The sequence below is a fragment of the Leopardus geoffroyi genome, chromosome B3, assembly GCF_018350155.1.
Source record: "Leopardus geoffroyi isolate Oge1 chromosome B3, O.geoffroyi_Oge1_pat1.0, whole genome shotgun sequence".
Taxonomy (NCBI): domain Eukaryota; kingdom Metazoa; phylum Chordata; class Mammalia; order Carnivora; family Felidae; genus Leopardus; species Leopardus geoffroyi.
This window is the reverse complement of record NC_059337.1, coordinates 18,822,277-18,844,204: the sequence shown is the minus strand read 5'-3', so window position 1 is coordinate 18,844,204 and position 21,928 is coordinate 18,822,277. Positions and strand designations below refer to the sequence as shown.

The window sequence follows — 21,928 nt, the reverse complement described above, 5'->3', positions numbered from 1 at the left end:
CTTACTACATCAGCAAAGACCCTATTTCCAGATAAGGTCACAGTCACAGGTTCTGGGTAGATGTGAGTTTTGGAAATGACACTATTTAATCCAGTGTTATTTGTTATTTCCCTCTGAGGTATTTACATGTAATATGATACATAAGAACTTAAAATCTCAGTGACTATCCCTGTATATGTAGGTGTATGGTCTGTTCTGTGAAAAGGAGTCTATTCTTTAAAACACATTTTTCAATCACTAGATAATACTTCTATTTAAAATCGTTGTAAGGTGCCCCTGGTGCCTCAGTCGGCTAAGCATCCAACTTGATTTCAGCTCAGATCATGATCTCACAGTCATGAGATAGAGCCCTGTATCAGGCTTAGTACTCATTCAGGTGGAAGTGGAAAGATCAGTGGAACTAAAAAGAGGACTGCTAACTGAGACAGCAATGAGATGCTAATGTTAACCAAATAGAAGTGCAGAGGTCAAGGGGTGCCTGGGTGGCTCAGTTGGTTTCACCCCAGGTCATGATCTCATGGTTTGTGGGTTTCAGCCCCACTTCGGGCCCCATGCTGTCCGTGTGGAGCCTGCTTGGATTCTCTCTCTCCGCCTCTCCCCTGCTTACACTCTCTTTTTCTCTCAAAATAAATAAATTAAAAAAAAAAAAAAATGCAGAAGTCAGCAAGTTTGGTAACAGTTGGTATACATTGGGGCAGTTTCTACATAATTTAAAAAGCATATTAAAGAATGTGTATTCAAAGATGTACGATGCACATTGTAAAAAAAGCAGAAATACCTGGTTAAATAACATATATACTCTATAGAAGACTTTATACTTGTGGAAACAATGGGCTATATCCATGTTTACAGAGATGAAGTATCTGCAGGAAAAAACAAGTGAATATATAGGGCTCCCATCTGTTTAAGAAAAGAAGGGGACAGGAGTAATGCACCTATACATTTATATATGCTTTTGTGTGTACGAAACATTTATATAAGGAAGTCCTAACTGATTGCCTCGGGAAACCAATCTGAAGGAGATTAGGCTTCTCGTTGTATATCTTTTTTTACTCTTTTATTTGTTTTTAACTGGGTGCATAGTTTTATTTTTGTTGTTTTAGTGAAAGTAACCTTTTATTTAAGAAAAGCAAAAACCAAACTGGATTCTTTATGCTCCTAAAGGTACATACATGTTGAATGCCTTAAAAGACATGCTTACACTGTTGTGGTTTTGACCTACCAGTGTTTCTCTATAAAGTTAGTAAGGAACCATCAGCCCCTTGTTAGACCTAAAATAAGGGAAGAGGCCATCTTCTACGTATACTGAGTGTTGGTATTTCAGTCTCTGACCTTTGGGTGTAAGTCAATTTGTCACACACTCACGAAGTCCTATTAGTGGTCAAGGTGACTGATGTTGGCTATCCTTGGCCATTCAGAGTATCCAAGAGCCCTTCTGAGTTAGCCCATAAACGAAGACCAAACTAGTGATGCTTGGCGTGATGAGTTCCCAGCCTGTAGCTCCACCTCTTTAAGTGAACACATAATGTGTCTCCAAGTAAGCACAAAGTATCATGAGTCTAATTTATTTTTTTAACTAGAAATATTAACAGATATAGCAAGTTCCACATATAAGTGTATGGCTTGATAGATTTTCATAAACAGCATACCTGTGGAACCAGTAACGACATCAAGAAACTACTGGCACCCCAGAAGTCCTGCTGGGATCCCCTCCTGGTCACTGTCCACTTGTAACCATCCCAAATTGCGACAACATAGACTAATTTTGCCTGGTTTTGTTTTTTATAAAGGGAATCATTAAGTATGTGTTCTTTTATGGCTGGCATCTTGAACATTATTTGGAAATGTGTTCAAATTTGGTTTTTAAATAATTGCCAATGAAGCGCCTTTCAGCTATTAGTAACAAAATACCTTTAACCCCTCAAAATTGTCTTGGCATTCCCAGCATGCTAGGATGGTGAAATTGACAAACTGGTTGAAACAAAGTACAGACTCAAACAGGTTATGCAGGGCCTTGTGCAATTGGCCCCAACCTGCTTCTCCAGCCTCACCTGTCGGGTCTCCCCCCACCCACTGGCTTAGCAGCACAACCTTTTGTCGTACATAATTGTTCATCAAGCCCCATCTTAAATGTCGGGTCTGTGAAGTCTTCCCCTACTGTTCTCAACCATTAGATCTTAACATGCTTCGTATTCTCTTCACTGTGCTCTTTCCTGTATTGTAGGGTTTGTCCCATTATATTTTAATCCTTAGTCTTCATTTGCCAAGCTCCTTTTACGTAGTCGTTTGTGGATAGCATCATGTCTGTGCCATTATATGTCCCACAAATGCTGACTAAATGGGATAGAGCCCTCTCCAAGGACTTGATAATCTCCTGGAGGAGACAGGTGTGCAGAGGCTTTCCTTTAACACTCACATGGCACTTCCTATGCCAGCCACTGTTTTAAGGGCTCTAATAATACTCGCCATTATGTTGGAGGGCAGGTACTATTATAATCCTTGTGTTGCTGATGAGATAAGTAACTTGGCTAAGATCACCCAACTGGTAAAGTGGCAGAGCCCAGAGAATGGATCGAGGCAGTTTGGTTCCAATGTCCTCATACCGTTCTCCACGATCTCATGCTAGAAAGGAATATTGGGGTCAGATCATCCACGACCTTCGGGGCTATGCTAAGGAGTTTTAATTGTTTTATAGGCAATGGAGAGCTATTGACGTTTTTGGGTAAATGACTGGTTTTGTGTTTGAAAAAAAAAAAAAAAAGGTGACTTCCATAGCAATACAGTAGCTAGGCGGACAAGCAGCAAGATTAGAAAGAGTCCTGCAGGAGTCCCACTGGAGTCAAGGGCAGTGGAAATGGCAATGAGGCAGCAAGTCCTGGCCGAATGCCTGCATCCAGCTCTCTCTCTCCAGAGACCCACTACAACAAGAGTAAAGAGGCAATGAGACACAAGGACTGACTGAGCAAACCTTAGAAAACCAAATTCTTGGCTGCAATGGAGAAAGTTGAGCATCCTGATTACCAGGTGAATCTCCCTGAAGACAGGAGTATCGAGCATTGCACTGTGTGCCAGGGGATGGTTGATTGAAAGCCTATTTGAGAATTGCCTCTAGACCCTCTGTCCAATTTCATGTAGCTAAACCATTGTGCTCTCTCTCAGGTATATAAGAGGCTTATTTCCCAGAGAGAGTGAAACGGGGACTTTGGACTAGGGAACACCAGGCACAGCTGAGGATAGGCATATCACACTGAAAATGGAATTAAGTAGACACACTGAATGTTGAGAACCTCTGTTGTCCCCAGCCTTCTCCCCCACGAGACCAGATACCACTTTTCTGAGGAATCTGACCAACCCAAGAAAAAAGACCTAAAGCTATATAGGAAGGTTCCCCAAAGAAATTTCTCACCAAGTCACCCTACTCTGAAGCCCACAGTCACAAACCTCACCCAAATGCATAGACCTTCTGATGGGCATTTAAATGTTCAACTCTTAAGTATGAGTGAACAGCCAAGGATCATCAGGCATTTGGGAAAGTCTCTAACATGGAAGAGAGGCCAAAACGAACTAGACAGATCAAGCTGTTAGGAAGTTAATCTATGAATATCCTCAGAGATAAATGGTTATAGAGGATATTACACTTAAATTTTTTTTCATATAAATGAATAATATGATAGGAATGAGGGGTGCCTGAGTGGCCCAGTTGGTTAAGCATCCGACTCTTGATTTCAGCCCAGGTCATAGCACAGTTAATGGGTTCAAGCCCTGCATCAGGCTCTGCTGACAACATGGGCCTGCTTGGGATTCTCTCCCTCTCTCTGCCACTCCCCATTTGTGCTCTCTCTCTCTCAGAATAAATAAAATAAAAAAAAATTTTATTTATTTTTTTTTTCAACGTTTATTTATTTTTGGGACAGAGAGAGACAGAGCATGAACGGCGGAGGGGCAGAGAGAGAGGGAGACACAGAATCGGAAACAGGCTCCAGGCTCTGAGCCATCAGCCCAGAGCCCGACGCGGGGCTCGAACTCACGGACCGCGAGATCGTGACCTGGCTGAAGTCGGACGCTTAACCAACTGTGCCACCCAGGCGCCCCCCAAAAAAAAATTTTTTTAAATATGATAGCAGAAATAAAAAACTCAACAAAAATGTAGTCAAATTAATTTGAGGAAATCTAGAAAGTATAGCAACATGACAAAGAAAATGGAAAACAGGAGAGAGAAACTATAAGAAAACTTGAGGACCAGTCTACAAGTTTCAACAACAGGATAATGGAAGTTCCAGAAAGAGAAGGAAAAAAGGGAGACAGTACTAAAATTCAAGAAAATTTTCCAGAACTAAAAGACTTGCATCATGAAACAATATTTGCATATATAACTGAAAAGAAAAAAAAAATCTAAATTTTTAAAAGGGGAGACAGGACCAACCAGAGAGACAAGTGCCATTTTTTCACTTGTGTGGCTGAAGATGCTGCTGTTCATGGAAATAAGGAAGTAGAAAGTCTTGTGAGGAGGGAGACAGATTCAGTTTCCCCTGAGTGACTTCAGACACTGTCCCCCACACATGTTGATGTCCAGCAGACAGACAGAAGTCCCACGTTGAAAGTTAGAATGGCGCTCGGCAAACATGGAGGGCAGTTGCACACAGGTCTGATGGAAATCATGGGGCAAAGTGTGATTGCCCTGAGACTTAAGTGAGGCTGGAGAAAAGGCCTGGTGGAAGAAGAAAAGTGACAGGCCAAGGACAGGAGAGCAAGAAATACCCTGAGGAAACTCTGAGGTATTAGGCAGGACTTTGAGAAAGAAAATGCATATGGCTCTATCTCTGAGAAGAAGCTAATGGGCGCTTTAACCATTAGGAGGCTGTTGGTGAAGTAGGAAAGAGGGATTTGGTTGGACCAAGTATGCACAGGAGAAGATGGAGAAACCTCAGGGACAGTAGTTTTCAACACATTTGTACCATCTCAGTGGTTGGAATTTTTGGTGGCATCTTTGAAGTGGTAGAAACGCTGAAAAGCAAACTATCTGAGTTAACAACAATTTGAACACTATCCCCAGAGGCAATGTTCTTGCCACCAAGCATCTCCTCAGGCTCTGGTCTGACCTGCTGCTGCTCCTCCCACCTCTTCTTGGCTGCATTCAGCCTACTCCTACTGCCCAGGTGTTGGGAAACTTGACCTAAATACTGAACTTTAATGGGTCTTGTCATTTACGACAGTGTATAAAGTTGTCTTGCTCTATTAAAATGTCTATTTTAAAACTGGGGTTGATAAAATGCTTTTTCTGACTATATTATCATAGCCCAAACTAACAAACCAAGTCTAAGTTTTTCTTGATTATGGAGCTGAACAACGCAGATCAAAAAGCCCTTACAGTTAACGCCATGTATCCCTTTCTAATTACAAAACCCACTAGGATGCTTTTTTTTACGATCTGGGAAAAACAGTGATCCCTCTCTAAATTTCCCATTGACATTGAGCTATACCAAGTAGTTTGACGCAAACTAATACAGTTACTTCCCACACTGGGTAAAATACATGTTTGTGGAGAGCTAGTATTGCTTGTACTTTTCTGCTTGGAACTTTAGCTTTGTTTGCAAGGAAAATACAGTTGTTGGTTTTTTGGGTTTGTTTTTTTTTTTTTTTTTTTTTTTTTATACTCAGAAGAACTGAGAAATGGGAGGTGATCAGGGTATGATTTCCTTCCTGGTGAGAAAAGTTCAGGTATTTTTAGTCTGGCTTCAGACAAGAGTCCACCTAGTCATTGAAAGCCACAGAGTTTAAAACATGCATCTATATTAAAGATATCTTCTAATGTGCTTGAGATTGTCTGCGGCTTCATGGCAGCACTTGTTTTTTTAAAGGCTCTATGTCTCCCTTCGGCATATTTCTCCCTTGAGTCTCATGAGACGAACACACCAACAGCACATTTATGATTGCTTATGACTTTGTTTTTTTAAGGTATTCAATACGTTGTAATAAGGACTGGTGGCTTTCCCAGAAGCTAAACTATTTTTATTTGCTAAGAAGAGAAAAGTATATTTTCTATCTCTAAATTGCTAGGTGTTTTTTTTGTTGTTGTTCATTTCTGAAAACTAAACAAAAGAGTATTATAGCTTTCTTGTATAAAATAGAATTGGAATTTTGCGTGTCAAATCTCTTGTAAATGACAAAATTCTTTCTGAGTTTGCTTAATTTCTACAATAAAGATATTTCCCTTACTCTCTAGATTGTTGACAAGTAAATCATTTTTGATGTCATGTGGCATCTTTTGCTTGAATATGGCATATGCCCTCTTAATTGGGTGTCACTTTTGATATGTATAAGGAATGATTTGATGATTACATGGAAGGGAAGATAAGTGGTAAGTGGAAAATAATATTAGTTGGCAACAGATTTTCTACCATATGGGTGAGTCTCATTGCAAACTAATAGGAGAATAAAAGTAACATTTGAGAGTAATCACAAATAGCCCAATTCTCTCCAACGTCCGCATGGGCAAAAAAAAGAATGTCAGCACACCTTCAGATGGAGATTTGGAAATGGATCTTGAACAGTACTCTGCACATCCTAGATTGGCATAGAGAAAGAAGAAGCCACTGGGATTCCATCAGAAGCATTTCTTTTAACAACATCGCAAAAAGTACATTAACAAGACTACTTATTTTGTTCTTTAGTGGTCTGTTGTGGGGGATGGAAAAGGCCCATCTCCAGTGAAGATGTGTCATTACAGTGGTTATAGGTCAGTGACAACATATCCACTGCGGGAGACTGGAATCACAAACATGGGGACATGGCATTTGGAATAGTGATACGTAGAACATATGACGCTGGAACCCTTGTGCAGTGTACATTGTCTACCTTGACCCTGCAAATTGAGCTGGGAACCAGCCGGTGAGAAAAACCACTGTAGTATCTAAAGAAAAGTGCATGGGGATCATCCAAGACCAGGGGTTTTGGATGATCTATTATGTGACCTTGACAACTAAACCTTTTGGAATGATTTCTTTGGTCTGACCACGTACAGTTGACCCTCGAACAATACAGGTTTGAACTGCACAGTTCCACTCCTATTTGGAATTTTTAAAAAAAATAAATACAGTACAGTACTGTGAATGTATTTGCTCAATACATTTTCTTAATAACATTTTACTTTCTCTAGCCCACTTTATTATAAGAATACAGTATATAATACATAGGACATACAAAATATGTGTTAATTGGCTGCTTATGGTATCAGTAAGGCTTCAAGTCAAGAGTAGGCTACTATAAAGTTTTTGGGGAGTCAAAGTTATACATGGATTTTTCTACTGCACAAGACTCAGCACCTCAAGGTGTGCTGCAACACCACATTTTTCAAGAGTCAACCATATAAACAGTAGATAAATAAATCAACTTTATAATATAAACACAATCAAAAAGTTTTTAATAATCCAAAAGTTATTCCTTTTTATTCAAAGTATAACATACATAGTTTTAACCTTACAGATGATTTTTCTTGTCATAAATTACATCTTTGCTATTTCAGTTTATTCTTCCTCGATGTTTCCTTTGTTTTTTCTTGGGTTGCATATGGGTTGTTAGTAATTTATATTTATTTGTACAAATAATTTGGATTTATGTCTTGTAGTTAATTAGAAACATACCTACTTTTTTTTTAACATACAAATCATTATCTTTTTATGCTTTCAAAAACCATGTTCGAAAATTCCTTTTTCTGGTCATCAAAGCCAAGACCAAAGCCATAAGCATAGACTCCATTCTGTGTAACATTTTGCTCACTTTCACTTCCTTGCTCCTCCAGCTCTCTGGCCATTGCTAATGTCATCTGAACTCATAAACCACATGGCTATTCCCAATAAACTTTTACCCTACGTATCGTCTACAAATTTTACTTTTGCTTTTTACATTCCATTTTATTATCATTACTATATTTATTACTATTATTATATTTATCACTTAGTCTTCATTCTCCTTTCCTCTTCTGTCACAAGTGTGTCCAATGAGCTCATCTTAATTTTGATTCCTCTCCAGATAAAGTTTCCAGGAAGGATGACTGGTGTATGGCTCTCAGCAACTGAAGCTGGGTATATTTTCTGAGACCTTGCATATCAGACCGTGTCTTTTGGTTGCCATTCCTTTTGTTGACCTAAATGACTTATCTGGGAATAGTTTTTTGTGTTGCAACTTTTCTTCAACTGTTGCCATTTTGCCTCATTGTTTTCTATCCTTAGTTGTTCTGGAGGAGAAAGGCAAGACCATCCTCACTGATTATTTTTAGGGTTAACTGTGATTTCTCCGGTGGGTGCATCCCAGATAATTTCTTGTCCTCAAAAGGTAAAAATTTCCTGAAACTCTGTCTAGATCTGGTTCTCTTTTGAGTACTCTTGTCTAGAACATGTCTTATATAACATCCTAGATATTCTTTATGTTGTCATTTGTAGATTGAGTTTCTGCTTTCTTACCTCCATGCTTATCTTCCTCCCTTATCACCTTGGTCTTTGTTCTCCAGTGCATTCTGAGAGAACGTCTGAACTTTTTACATCTTTGTACCTGATCTGATTTTTTCCAATGTCAGTTCAACTCATTATCACTTCCAAAGCAGGTTTACATCTGTGATTACTTTTCCACTTCCTTGAAATCTTTCCTCCATCTCTATTCATATGGTGCCTGTATCCCAACTCCTTGCTTGCCATTTTATCTCATCCCGAGCTCTCCTTGATGCCTTTTTATTTTTATCTCATGGAAAATGTAGTAAGACCTAACAAAACAAAAAAAAAAAAAGTAATAATTGAGTTACTTATTATTAAGAACATACATTTCCTAAACGTTTTTGTGTACTTAAATAGCAAAACAGCTATCATTTTCTGAGCACTTAATTTTTACCAGGTATCATACTAAATACTTCATAGACTTTCTTTCATATGACCCTTAGGACCCCCTGCAAGGAGGAATTATTACCCTCATTTTACTCATGAGGATAGTAGCATTTTAAAACGCTATGAATAAGCATTTAAAAGCCCAAGGTCACATATCCCAAAGTTAGTAAATTTTAGAGTCAGAATTTGAACCAAGGGCTGCCTGGCTCCAAAGCCTTTTTTCTTAACCACTACACAATACTGTCTCCTGTATAAATGATTTTCACAGGTTCATATTTTAGTCAAATATTCAAAGAAATAATGTTCCCTCTCTTTTGCTGGAGATTTTTCATTGCTTCATTTTATCTCTATGCTATGTATTGATCTATCTCTGTTAATTCAACCTTGTAATGAGAGATCACCACCTACCTGGGCTTACAGAATTATTCCAGAACTGCTTCGAGCTTCCTCGCCCTGCACCCGGAAGTTGTGGACAGTTTGTAGACCAGTTGCTACTTAACCTCTGGAGAGGTTGTGTAATGGAGTAACAAGGGCGCCGGGTTTGGAATTATTAGAAACCCAGATTAGAACCCCAGCTGTGCTATGTACCAGCAGGACAGCTCGGGCAAGTCACTCGGCCTGTGGTACAAGTCTGTGTTACAAGGTCAGTGTGCCCATTAACAGAAGTGCAGCCCAGGTACAGTACCTGCCGTGAACCTGGCGCCCACACAGGAAGCTGTTGTCATTCCCTTTGCAGTATTCTGATGGCCTGTTGGGCCTCCCCACCCCCACCCCGCCTCCCGCGCGCCACCCCCCACCCCTCCACGGCGCCCCCTCCAGCCTCGAGAGGCCCTCGTCCCAGGATGCACCGCTGTGCTGACCCCTGGCCCTGGCTCTGCGCACTGGAGTCCCGGCTCCGAGCAGAGGAAAAAGGTGCTGGGGAAGGATGTGGCTCCGGGGGCTCTGGGGGTGGGGGTGTACGCGGGGCAGGCTGATCTCCCTGCCGGAGCCGATGCTGTGCAGGCTGAGCCAGGCCCCTGTCCCCACGCAGGCCGGGGCCCTGTCCCTGTCCCCTCTCAGGTCTGAGGTCGTTCCCTTGGTCCCTGTCTCTGCCCAGGCCTTGTCCCCGGTCCATATCCCCACGCAGGCCCTGGCCCTGTCCCCGCGCAGGCCCAGGCTGTGTTCTGGGCCGAGTCGCCTCCCCATCTTGCTGCAGCCCACTGGTACTGGGCCTTGCAAAGTCAGTTAGGCCCATCCCAGGCTGGAGTGCCTTTGCCTTCGTGGGTTTTTGTGAATCGCTGGGTTGGCTCCATATTTTCTGGATATTAACCCCACCCAGGTGAATAGAGATCTGGCCCAGGTTACTGCTCTTTTCTGTGGTAGGGGGCTCAGCAGGGAGCCGCGGACACTGTCTAGAAATGGACTTGAGAGACTAGACTTGATCCCACAAGCCTATGGCCTTTGTGCCTCTGGCCGGGAAGCCTCTTTGAGTGGGCTTGGTTTTTGTCAGGTAAAAGTTATTATCCCTACTTTCAAAAAATACTGAAAATACACGTTTATTTACTCTAAAATTCAGGAAAATTTATCAAGTGTTCAGCATGTGCTTAGACTCAGTTGTAGGTTTCTCTTCCTAGTAGTCATAGTTTGGAGACCAAAATTATGAAACTTGAAGCTTATCCAAATTTGTCTTTTATCTCATCAGAAAATGTCTTTAAATTAACTGAAATGAAGGGGGGGAAAAATCTAAGTAGTATGTAGAATTATAGAAAGGGTAAAGCAATCCAATTAGGTAGTTTTGGACCCTATAAATTGTGCTCTATCACCCCATAATGGGTCAGTAAACCAGTATAGTAGGGTCAGACCAGCATTTTTTAAAGAGTCAATATTAGACTAGAATAGATAATAGATAGTATGGATAAGTGTTGTTTTGTGAGACTTTGGTTTCAGTTATGTATATTTGTAGGTATATTTGTGTTAGGTCATGATGTAAAAGGTATGTACAAAGGTATTGTGGGTTACATTTAAAAATTAAGTTACTGGTTTAGACCAGGATAAATATGTTACCTATACAGAAAGTATGCTTAGAGTAGTAATAACCTATCTTAATAACAATTATTTACATGATTGGAACTCTGGAAGAATCAAATGGTATTTCTGTCCTCATTAGCTCTGCGTGTTTTACATTTACTTTACATGTATTAGCATGGCATGTATCTGGGTATCCGGTCCATCACATTCAGTATAGATCATTCCTGATATGTAAGGAATGGAATGGGAGAATTGCTTCACTATGTGAGATCAGTCACTGGTGGTTAGCAATTATGGGAGCCACAAGCCATCATTGTTACTGTGAAATTATGCATGATTTACACATACCTCTGTTCCTATTGTGTGACTATGTGAGGATCTTTGCTTTACATTGTCCCTGCTGAAACTCAGTGATGACCTGTATTAACAGTCCAAGAGTTTTCTCATCTGTTCTGGTTATTATGTTACTGTCTTGGAAAACAGGACCTTGATGCAGAGCATATCTGAGGCCAAAGTTTTGCTGTTGACAGTCAGGTGGTCTTCTCAGCTTTGAAAAAAGATTTCTTAAAAATTTAACTAAAATCTGGGGCACCTGGGTGGCTCAGTTGGTTGAGCGTCCGACTTCAGCTCAGGCCATGATCTCACGGTTCATGAGTTTGAGCCCCGTGTCAGGCTCTGTGCTGACAACGCCTGGAACCTGCTTCAGATTCTTTGTCTCCCTCTTTCTCTGCTCCTCTCCCACTCCCTCTCTGTCTCTCAAAAATAAATATATAAATGTTAAAAAAAAATTTAACTAAAATCTGAAGCCCTTGGCGCTCATTATAATAATTATTTTCAATCGCTTCTCGGCCTTTTGGCTAAGATCAAGTGTATAATAATTATTTTCATATTTTGTATTTACATTTATCTGTTGAATGATCGGTCAGTTGATTTTGATTTTAAGGATTTAAATAATGAAAAGTTTGAACCAGAGTTGTTGGGGATAATTTCCCTGTATAAAATTTATCCACAAAAGCAACTGATAGGGGGAAATGTATTTGCTTTAGAACTCCACCACAGGGAGTCTGGAAATGACCAAAGAGTGACCAAGGTGGTCCAATAGCCACTATCCCACAGGTGGTCAACATTCTTAACCTCAAGTCTGGGCTTTGTTTCTAGTGCCTCGTGGAATAACCAGTCTTTTGTTCATAAGCAGGCAGATGGGTGACAGTCTTGTTCATGGAAATAAGTCTTAGTTGGCTGACTTCATGAAACTTAGTCCGGCTTTTAAAAAAGTTTAGGCCAGACATTTACTTGTAATTTTTTAATGTTTATTTATTTTTGAGAGAGAGAGAGACAGAGCATGAACAGGGGAGGAGCAGAGAGATAGGGAGACCAAGAATCCGAAGCAGGCTCCAGGCTCCAAGCTGTCAGCACAGAGCCTGACGCAGAGCTTGAACCCACAAACCACAAGATCATGACCTGAGCCGATGTAAAACAGTTAACTGACTGAGCCACCCAAGTGCCCCTAGATATTTACTTATAAATGGCTAGTATTCTCTTTTGCAAATGCGCCTTGCAGACAGTTTAATATGATCAAGCAAAGTATTGTTATTATAACCACACTTATAGTTGTCATAACTGCTATGATGTAGTATATATAGTATATAGTATGATGTAGTACGTACAACTCCATAGATGTATGAATGAATGAACATTATAAATTATTCATGGAAACATTCGGTGATGCATATTATTAGTTTTTAGTGAAACTTAATTTTTATACCTGGTTTTTTTTAAAGAGGAACTAGGGGCACCTGGGTGACTCAGTCAGTTAAACATCTGACTCTTGATTTTGGCTCAGGTCATGATCCCACGGTTCGTGAGATCGAGCTCCGCATTGGACTCTGTGCTGATAGCATGGAGCCTGCTCGGGATTCTCTCTCTGTCTCTCTCTCTCTCTCTCTCTCTCTCTCTGCCCCCCTCTCTCTCTTTCAAAATAAGTAAATAAACATTTAAAAGAAAGAAAGAAAGAAGAACCAACATTTGGTGTTTTTTTCAGGAAAGATACGAAACATCTGCTGTGTAAGTGAATAGAAATCATCCTATCTCATTGAACACTTTGTGGCAGCACCCAGTAGTGAAACAAGTTATGTGACATCTGAATTTCTAATGCAAAACCAGTCTAATGTAAAAGAGGTCAAAAGGGGTTATTTTTCCTGATGTGAGGTCTCAGTAGAAGGCAGTGAAGGACGCTTTGTAATCAACTTGGTGTATATAGTATTGTGCTCATATCCTTTTAGTGTCTTCCAAACTGTTAGACCCCAGCATTGGCTGGGTAGCACCGCTGACCTGTGGATAGTCTCCCAAAGAGGGAGAAGAAATGGGTGCTGACATTCAGGGAATGTGGTTGCCTTTCCAACCTTAGGCAGAACTTGAGACTGAGTAGCTAGAGAGCAGGGGCCATAGCTGCCTTGTTCATTGTGATTTTCCTGTTTCCAGGCTCAATAAATAATTGTTGAAGGAATGAAAATACTGTGGAAGGAGGAAGAGTGGCAGCAGAAGGTACCTATAGCTTAAAATGTAGGGGAAAGGAGTGTTATCAGATCCTCGACTAATATTTATTGAGGGTCTCCTATGAACCTGGTAGTGTTTCCAGGCTATTTGGGCTCATAGGGTGTTTACAGCCTAGTGGAGACAAGGCACATACCTGCATGTGTATGTGTGCATACATACACACACACTCATCCAGTTGTATGATGGAAGGATTTTGTTCTATACTGGTAAGAATGGGGCTGCATATAAAATGGAGCTCATGGTGTGATTCAGATAAGCGTAAAGGCTCAAGTAAGAGAAAGCGTGATTTAGTTGATTAGAGAGGCAGAATTTCCCAGAGGAAATGGAAATGGAGGTCTTGGATGAGGAGGGATTGATCACAGGTGGGATGCAAGCTAAGGTCAGAGTGAGCATAGCTACGGGCTCAGCCCAGGGACTCAAGGTACTGGAGTACAGTGGGGATGACAAGGGGATAGCCTAGGTGGGGATCCCATTTTTGAGGGGAGTTTAGGAAATCAGCTGTCATAGAAATTTAGATCGAATGTAACCAGCATAAAGATGCCCTAGATTCTGGAGGAAAGAAGTAAGTTGATAAAGGCTGTGTTTTGAGATTACTTGGTAGCAACATGCAGGAGGATGGCTCTACCTCAGGAACCAGAAAGGAAAAGGGAAACAGCCCCCAAGGATTGGGATCTCAGTACCATTCTTGGTTGTACTGGGATGTTCTGGTCACTGTGGGTGCTTTGGTGGCAAAAAAGCAGCTGATGAAGGGAAATGTACTTGGTTTAGAACTCCATCATAGGGAATCTGGAAGTGACCAGAGAGTGACTGAGGTGGTCCGATAGCCACTATCCCACAGGTGGTCAGCACTCTTAACCTCAAGCCTGGGCTGCATTTCTGGTGCCCCATGGAATAATCAGTCTTTTGTTCACAAGCAGGCAGATGGGTGAGTGTCTTGTTCATGCGAATAAGTCTTAGTTGGCTGACTTCATGAAACTTAGTCTGGCTTGAAAAAAAAATCATACCCAAGAATTCACAAGCTGAAGAAATGTGCCCATTTTGGGGTGTCTCAGGCTAGCCAAGCAGATCTTCTCCTGGTTCCTTGTTGGCAGGTAGCATGTAGGGTATGGGGTAGGAGGGAGAATAGAGTAAGGGGACAAAGATAGATGGTAGTCTCCTTGAGGTCAGGGACATTGTCTCCATCTTTGTATGTCAAGCACCTCGTATAGTATATGTGTTGAATAAGTGATGGCTGGATGGATCAGGGGCATTTTGTTTCCCATTATCACACATAACATGGTATTGACAGCCCATGTGTTTATTGAGACACTCATCTCCCTCTTATCTCCTGTTGCTTCCTACCTATTGTTGACACAACTCATATAAGTCTATTCAAAGCACATGGACTATTTACTTTGATGCCCAACACGGTGCTGGATAAAGGAGCACAGCTGTTGAAGCTACCAAGCTGTACCTTCACAGACCTAGACAGTCAGGGGATTGGTTGTTTGGGGGATGAAAATTTTATTTACCCTTCTGCTTCCTGATGCCATATTATACAGTCTTAGCTCCTCATCTAAAATCCGCAGCTTATGCTTGCATGCATGTAGGATATGAAATAGTAAATGTTTGAGAGTTCATCTCCTCTGTGGTCCCAATTTGTCCAATGCAGAGCCTATTGTACTCTGTATAATAGGTTTGTGAACACTTATGCTCATCCATATGAGTGTGTGTCTGTATCAGTTTGGGCAATCATGCTATATTTTTATTCTTGAGATCCTTAGCTCCCACAAAAGATATGATGTGCCTGGCACATGGTATGAACCCAATGAAATACTTGATCAATGAGTTAATGAATAAATGTGTGTGTTCAGAGAATGGTAATGGGTGCTACTTGGAGTCTTACTCAAGATTTAATTGGAGAATCTATGTCTATGTGCATGAAATAAAGTCTATTATAAAGTAACATAGGAATAAAGCCTATAGATGAAATAAATTAGTAACAGCAATTATAATTATCATCATAGCTAACGTCAACAGAGGTCTTACTATATGCCAGGTGCTCTTCTATGGACATTACCTCATTTACTGTTTTTACAACTCTGAGGCGTTGCTGTTATTTTCCTCATTTTTCATGTGAGAAATCCAACGGACTGAGAGGTTAGGTGATTTGCCTGGAGTCACACAGCTAATAAACATAAGATCACATAGCACAAAGTGGAAGCGGGTGTAGCAACAAGAACTTTCTGGAAGAGGCAAGTTGAGATGAGGGCTGCCTGGTCACCCACAGCCACACTTGTGGCCAGGGCCATATGCAAGACCTTCTGGCCATCTCTCAGTGAGGGCTGTGGACTGAGAGGCAGGCAGCTCACACGATAATGTATGATCTGGCTGGCAGACAGCTCCATGGCCTTCCCAGAGTATGAGCCAGATGGATTCTAAAAACCCTTTGCTTTAAGTACTCAGAGTGTAACAGACCTAAGTCTTTGAGGGAAAAATCTCCCTCTCTCCCAACAAACTCAGACTAGAACTGGCCACCTTCATGACACCCAGTACCCACCTGTAAGTTTTGAGAAAGCCCAATGAACTACCTTTGAAAAAAGCAACTGTCTATTGTGGTAGATTGGAAGAGACTCAACCATAAATAACCAAATTAAGTGTACCCACTCAGCATTGAGTGCCAAGAACTGTTCTGTCCCCAGAGGACTCAGCCATGAGCAAGTTAGACAAAAATCCCAGCACTCATGGAGCTAATATTCTGATGGGGGAGATGGGTCACAAAGAAGTCAATAAGAGGTCACATGTGTTATATGATGATGAGTGTGATATGAAGAGACCTAAAGCAGGAGAGGGGAAGGAGATTAGGGGGTGGCACTCAAGTATGAATATATGAGAACCATCAGTTCTGATGACCTCTCTTTCGTTTTCTCACTTTCTCTCAAATTATCTGCCAGGAAATCTTTTAACACTGGGTCAGGGGGAGTGTGGAACCTGGTGAGTGGGGGTAATAGGGACTCAGTTCAGATTCTATGCAGACATACCTGTATTATTGTGCTTTACTTTGTTGTGGTTCACAGATCATGCATTTTTTACAAACTGGAACTTTGTGGCAACCTTGCGTGTAACAAGTCTATCGGCAGGCACCATTTCCCAACAGCATTTGCTCACTTGGTGTCTCTGTCACATTTTGGTAATTCTCGCAACAGTTCAAACTTTTTCATTATAATTATATTTGTCATAGTGATCTGTGATCTTTGATGTTACTCTTGTAATCATAAGACAGCGAACTTGACCAATAAATATGTGTGTTCTGACTACTCCCCCAACCAGATGTTCCCCCATCTCTCCCTCTCCTCAGGGCTTCCTGTTCCCTAAAATATAACAATATTGAAACTAGGCCAATTAATAACCCAACAATGCCTTCTAAGTGCTCAAGTACCAGGAAGAGCCATGGGTCTCTCACTTTAAATCAAAACCTAGAAATGATTAAGCTTAATGAGGAAGGTGTGTCAAAAGCCAACATGGGCTGAGAGCTAGGCCTCTGGAGTCAGCTAGCCAAGCTGTGAACACAAAGGGAAAGTTCTTGAAAGAAATGAAAAGTGCTACTCCAGTGAACACACGAACGATAAGAAAGTGAAACAGCCTTATTGCTGATACAGAGAAAGTAAAACTTTGTCTGGATAGAAGATCAAACCAGCCATACATTCCCTGAAGCCAAAGCCTAATCCAGAGCCAGGCCCTCACTCTCTTCAATTCTGTGAAGGCTCAGAGAGAGGAGGAAGCTACAGACAGAACGTTTGATGCTGGAAGAAGTTGGTTCATGATGTTTAAGGAAGGAACCCATCTCCATAACATCAAAGTACAAAGTGAGCATCAAGTCAAGGGCTGATGTAGAAGCTGCATCAAGTTCTCTAGAAGATCTAGTTGAGACAATGAAGGTGAGTACACTAAACAACAGATTTTCAGTGTAGATGAACCAGCCTGCTCTTGGAAGAAGATGCCATCCAAGATTTTCACAGCTAGAGAGAAGTCAGTGCCTGGCATCAAAGCTTCAAAAAACAGTCCAACTCTTGTTAGGGGCTAATGCAGCTAGTGACTTTAACTTGAAGTCAGTGCCCACTTCCATTTTGAAAATCCTAGGACACTTAAGAATTAAGCTAAATCTACTTGTCCTGCCCTCAGTAAAGGGAACGACAAAGCCTGGGTGACAGCACATCTTTTTACAACATGATTTACTGACTATTTTTAAGCCTACTGTTGACACTTATGGCTTAGTAAAAAGATTCTTTTCAAAATATGACTGCTTATTGACAATGCACCTGGCTACCCAAGAGCTCTGATGGAGATGTACAGTAGGATTAATGTTGTTTTCATGCCTGCTAACCCAATATCCATTCTGCAATCAGTGGATCAAGGAGTCATTTCAAGTTGCAAATCTTATTGTTTAAGAAATACATTTCATAAGGCTACAGCTGCCATAGATAGTGCTTCCTCTGCTGGACCTTGGCAAAGTCAACTGCAAACCTTCCAGAAAGGATTCATCATTACACGTGCCCTCAAGAACATTGTGATTCATGGGAAGAGGTCAACATATCAACATGAACAAGAGTTTGGAACAAGTTGACTCCAAACCTCATGGGTGACTTCAAGGGTTCAAGACCTCAGAGAAGGAAGGGAGGGAGAGCAAGAATCCCAAGCAGCCTCTGCACTGTCACCACAGAGCTCGACACAGGGCTTGAACCCATGAACCGTGAAATCATACCCTGAGCCGAAACTCAGTGAATACACAAATGATTCTCTTTAACACTGGGCCAGGGGGATTGTGGAACCTGGTGAGTGGGGGTAATGGATACTTCACTGACTGAGCCACCCAGGTGCCCCTGCCATCTCGTGATCAAACGTAACTGGATGAAAAGCTGCCTCTTAAGGATAAGCAAAGAAAGTGGTTTCTTGAGATGGAATCTACTGGTGAAGATGTTGTGAAGATTTTTGAAATGACAATAAAGGATTTAGAATATTACAAAACTTAGTTGGTCAAACAACGGCAGGATTGACTCCAATTTTGAAAGAAGTTCTACTGTGAGTAAAATGCTATCAAATAGCATTGCAAGCCACAGACAAATGTTCATGAAAGGGAGAGTCTTTCGATGCAACAAACTTCACTGTCATCTCATTTTAAGAAATTGCCCCTGCCGCCCCGCCCTTTAGCAGCCACCACCCTGATCAGCCAGCAGCCATCAACATCGAGGTGAGACCCTCCACCAGCAAAAAGATTAGGACTGGTTGAAAGCTCAGATGATACTGTATTTTTAGCAAGAAAGTATTTTTGAATTAAGATATATACATTCTTTAGATATAATGCTATTGTACATTTAATATACTACAGTAGAGTATAAAGATAACTTTTACATGCACTGGGAAGGCAAAAAAATTCCTCGACCAGCTTTATTGAGATGTTCACTTTATTGCAGTGGTCTGGAAACCAAACCTATAATGTTTCTGAGGTGGGTCTGTAATCTATCGTCCATTGTGGGGATTTAGGCAAATCATCCAGGGAGCTTTTAACACCAAGAAGATGTAGTGTTCAAATTGAGTCGGTGTAGGTATTGTTCTAGGCATTTGTGAAGACATCACCTTGTCCCATAGGAGGTTTTCCATGTACCTATTTAAAGAATACACAGTTCGGTAGCATTTTGACTTAACATATCTGTCTATCAGAAAAACATTTGCATTTGGGAAGTCTGTGAAAATGATAAGATGAAACATTATAAGGAAACAGTGTTTTTGTACCTAAAAGCCCAGAAAATTGGACTGGTTAGGTTAAGATCAATGTAGCCCAAACTGTACTCATTGAGTTTCTTGGAAGGGTTTCTCTCCTTTGAGGTAAAAGCAGGTCACTTCTATCAAACTTACATTTCCTTCTCTAGAAAATTAGGCTCAGAATTGGTTTGCAATGTAACATGCAATTTAAATATCAGAAATTGCTCCCCGTCCCTTTCCTCTGTGTCTATACCCTGGACACCCTCTGCTCCTGGCTAGCAGAACTTTGGACACAATTTCTAGTTCTGTGCTTTCCTGCTGTGGCCCAGAGTCCATTTTCCAGCGTCCTGCTTATGCTGTGTTTCTCTTGTGAGTTCCTAAGTGGCCCTCCAGACTCCTGACTAGGTTTGCCTAGGGTCCTCACTGCTCTTACCTTATCCCCCTCTCCTGTTTTACTCTTTGAAATATTCCCAGTAGGTGTTTTACACACTCACTCACTTCAGTAACAGTAATAAGTTTGCTCTGCGTGTTAAAACCCATCCATTTTGCAATGCAGCCCCTGGCGGCTCCCCGTGAAACTTTGTCCACTAATATCAGGCTTAACTGCCCACGTTTAATTGGCAGAGGTGTGATGTTGACTTTCAAAAAGCAAATCATTAAGATTTAATAAACAGCATCTATTTATGAGGACTTAAAATGTACAACAGATTTAATGTCTTAACTGGCTTCTAAACTTTTCTCATAAAAGGAGACAGTTAAGTGTTACCCAGGGAAGAGACACCCACACACGCATGTTACCTGCTTCCTGGGGTTACATGCTTCCTGGGGTTCTCTCTCTTCTGTTAGCAGTGAACTGATACATTCATCATGAGGCACAAGGGGGAAAGGGAAAAGGAAAGGCATCACCTTCGGAGTCTTTGAAAGAACCATATTTGTATTTATTTGTCTTCCTCAGAGGAGTTGTGCAAAGACACACTGGACTGATGTGCACGCACACAGCTCCCCCCATATCACAACCCACAAACCATCAGAATTCCCCACTTCTATCCCTCTGGAGGTACCCTGTCACATAGATTGTGCAACAGGTTAAGTTTTACCTTTGTCCCTGAAGGAAGAAGGGACTACACCCTGACAGTGACTCACTACAGCATATGATGATGGGATTCTTCTGGTTATTGAGGAGGTACTGAGCTCTGCCGCTTGCAACCAGGAACCAGGCCGTCATCCATGCTAAGAAAGCTTACAGGGAAAAGGTAGCTGGTAGAGCTTTATCAGTGGGGAAGAAAGACACGATAAAGAAAAACAATTAGGAAGGTAAGCTGGGTGGCAGTTGGAGAATGATGGACTAGAAAGGGATAGTAGCCTGGGGTCAGGAAGACCAGGCAATTCTACGGAGTCGCCTGGTAAGACATGACCAGAATCTGAACCACACAACCTGCCTCACTTAGTGACCACTCTGCTGGGAGCTCAGCCCTCCTGCCAGATGAGCTTTAAGATTTCCTAACCCTGTCATAGCCCCAAAAAAGTCTGGGAAGAGGGGCGCCTGGGTAGCTCAGTCAGTTGAGCATCAGACTTTGGCCCAGGTCGTGATCTCTCAGTTCGTGAGTTTAAGCCCCATGTCGGGCTCTGTGCTGACATCTCGGAGCGTGGAACCTGCCTTGGAATCTGTGTCTCCCTCTCTCTCTGTCCCTTCCCCATTGTGTGGATGCACTGTCTCTTTCTCTCTCTCAAAAATAAATAAACTTAAAAACAATTAAAAAAAAATGAAAGTCTGGAGAGAAAAACAGGGTAGGAAGAATTCAGTGAACGAGGGTCCCGTGAAAGGGCCTTCACCAATCCTCCATCTGTGAATGGAATTTCATTAGTGAAACTTGAGAAACTGTGGAGTCTGAAACTGGCCTCCCCTCTTCTCTGCCTCTAGTTAATTTTTAATTTGCTGTCATTGATTAGCTGACAGGAGAAGAAAGGTGTCTCTCAGCAGCTGAAGTCGGCCGATGGGAAGGGCCTTGAATCAGGCCCTCAGAGTAGGCGGCCCGGCCGGAACCGCCCGGGAGGTGAGGTTTGGCTACGAGGGGGTGCAAGTACCAACTTGTGAAGCTTCCTTGCTCGTCAAAGCACCTTTAAATAATCCACGCCCAGAGTTGTTTCATCTTCAGGCAAGAGAAAGTGAAAACGGCCCCAAAAGGTCTAATATCTCAAATAAACACTGTAAATGTAGGCATACTTGCCTTTGAAATTGGAGCGCCTCAAGCAGACAGACAACGTTTGTGTCCTGCTACTAACAGGTTCGCCTTTCGTTGTCTGTGACGGCTGTTCTCTGAGGCTGACACGAATATAAACAAAGTGCATTACCTCTGACTATACTGAAAGGAAAGGGCGGTCAGACTTTTATTTTTTGTGACGTGGTTCAAAAAACTGATATTCCTCACTGCCACCCCCCCCCCCCGCTATGAAACAGACAGAGAACTGGTTGCCTTTCTGCGGATGGGTGGCATGCTGTTGGTGGTTGTGGTAGGGATTTAGTTAGTCCAAAGCTCCGCCAATATTCCCAGGCTTCTAGAAAGTGCTATAGCTGCTGTCAGACGCGCTCGGCGAGTAGAGTAGGGTTGTCAACAGTGTTTCAGGTTTCTCTCCGCCACATAAACCCCTTCCTTTTAACGCAAACAGTAAGACCACCTCGTTTAGTAGTTGGCCAATGACGGTGAGCACCAAAACCAACAATGATGAGGCAATCCTGCATTTGTCATCCCGTG

General features: G+C 41.8%; 1 pseudogene; it reads left to right on the top strand.

Annotated features, from left to right (window-relative positions):
* Nucleotides 1-11,717: 11,717 nt before the first annotated feature.
* Nucleotides 11,718-11,786, top strand: LOC123584756 (annotated as a pseudogene).
* Nucleotides 11,787-21,928: the final 10,142 nt, after the last annotated feature.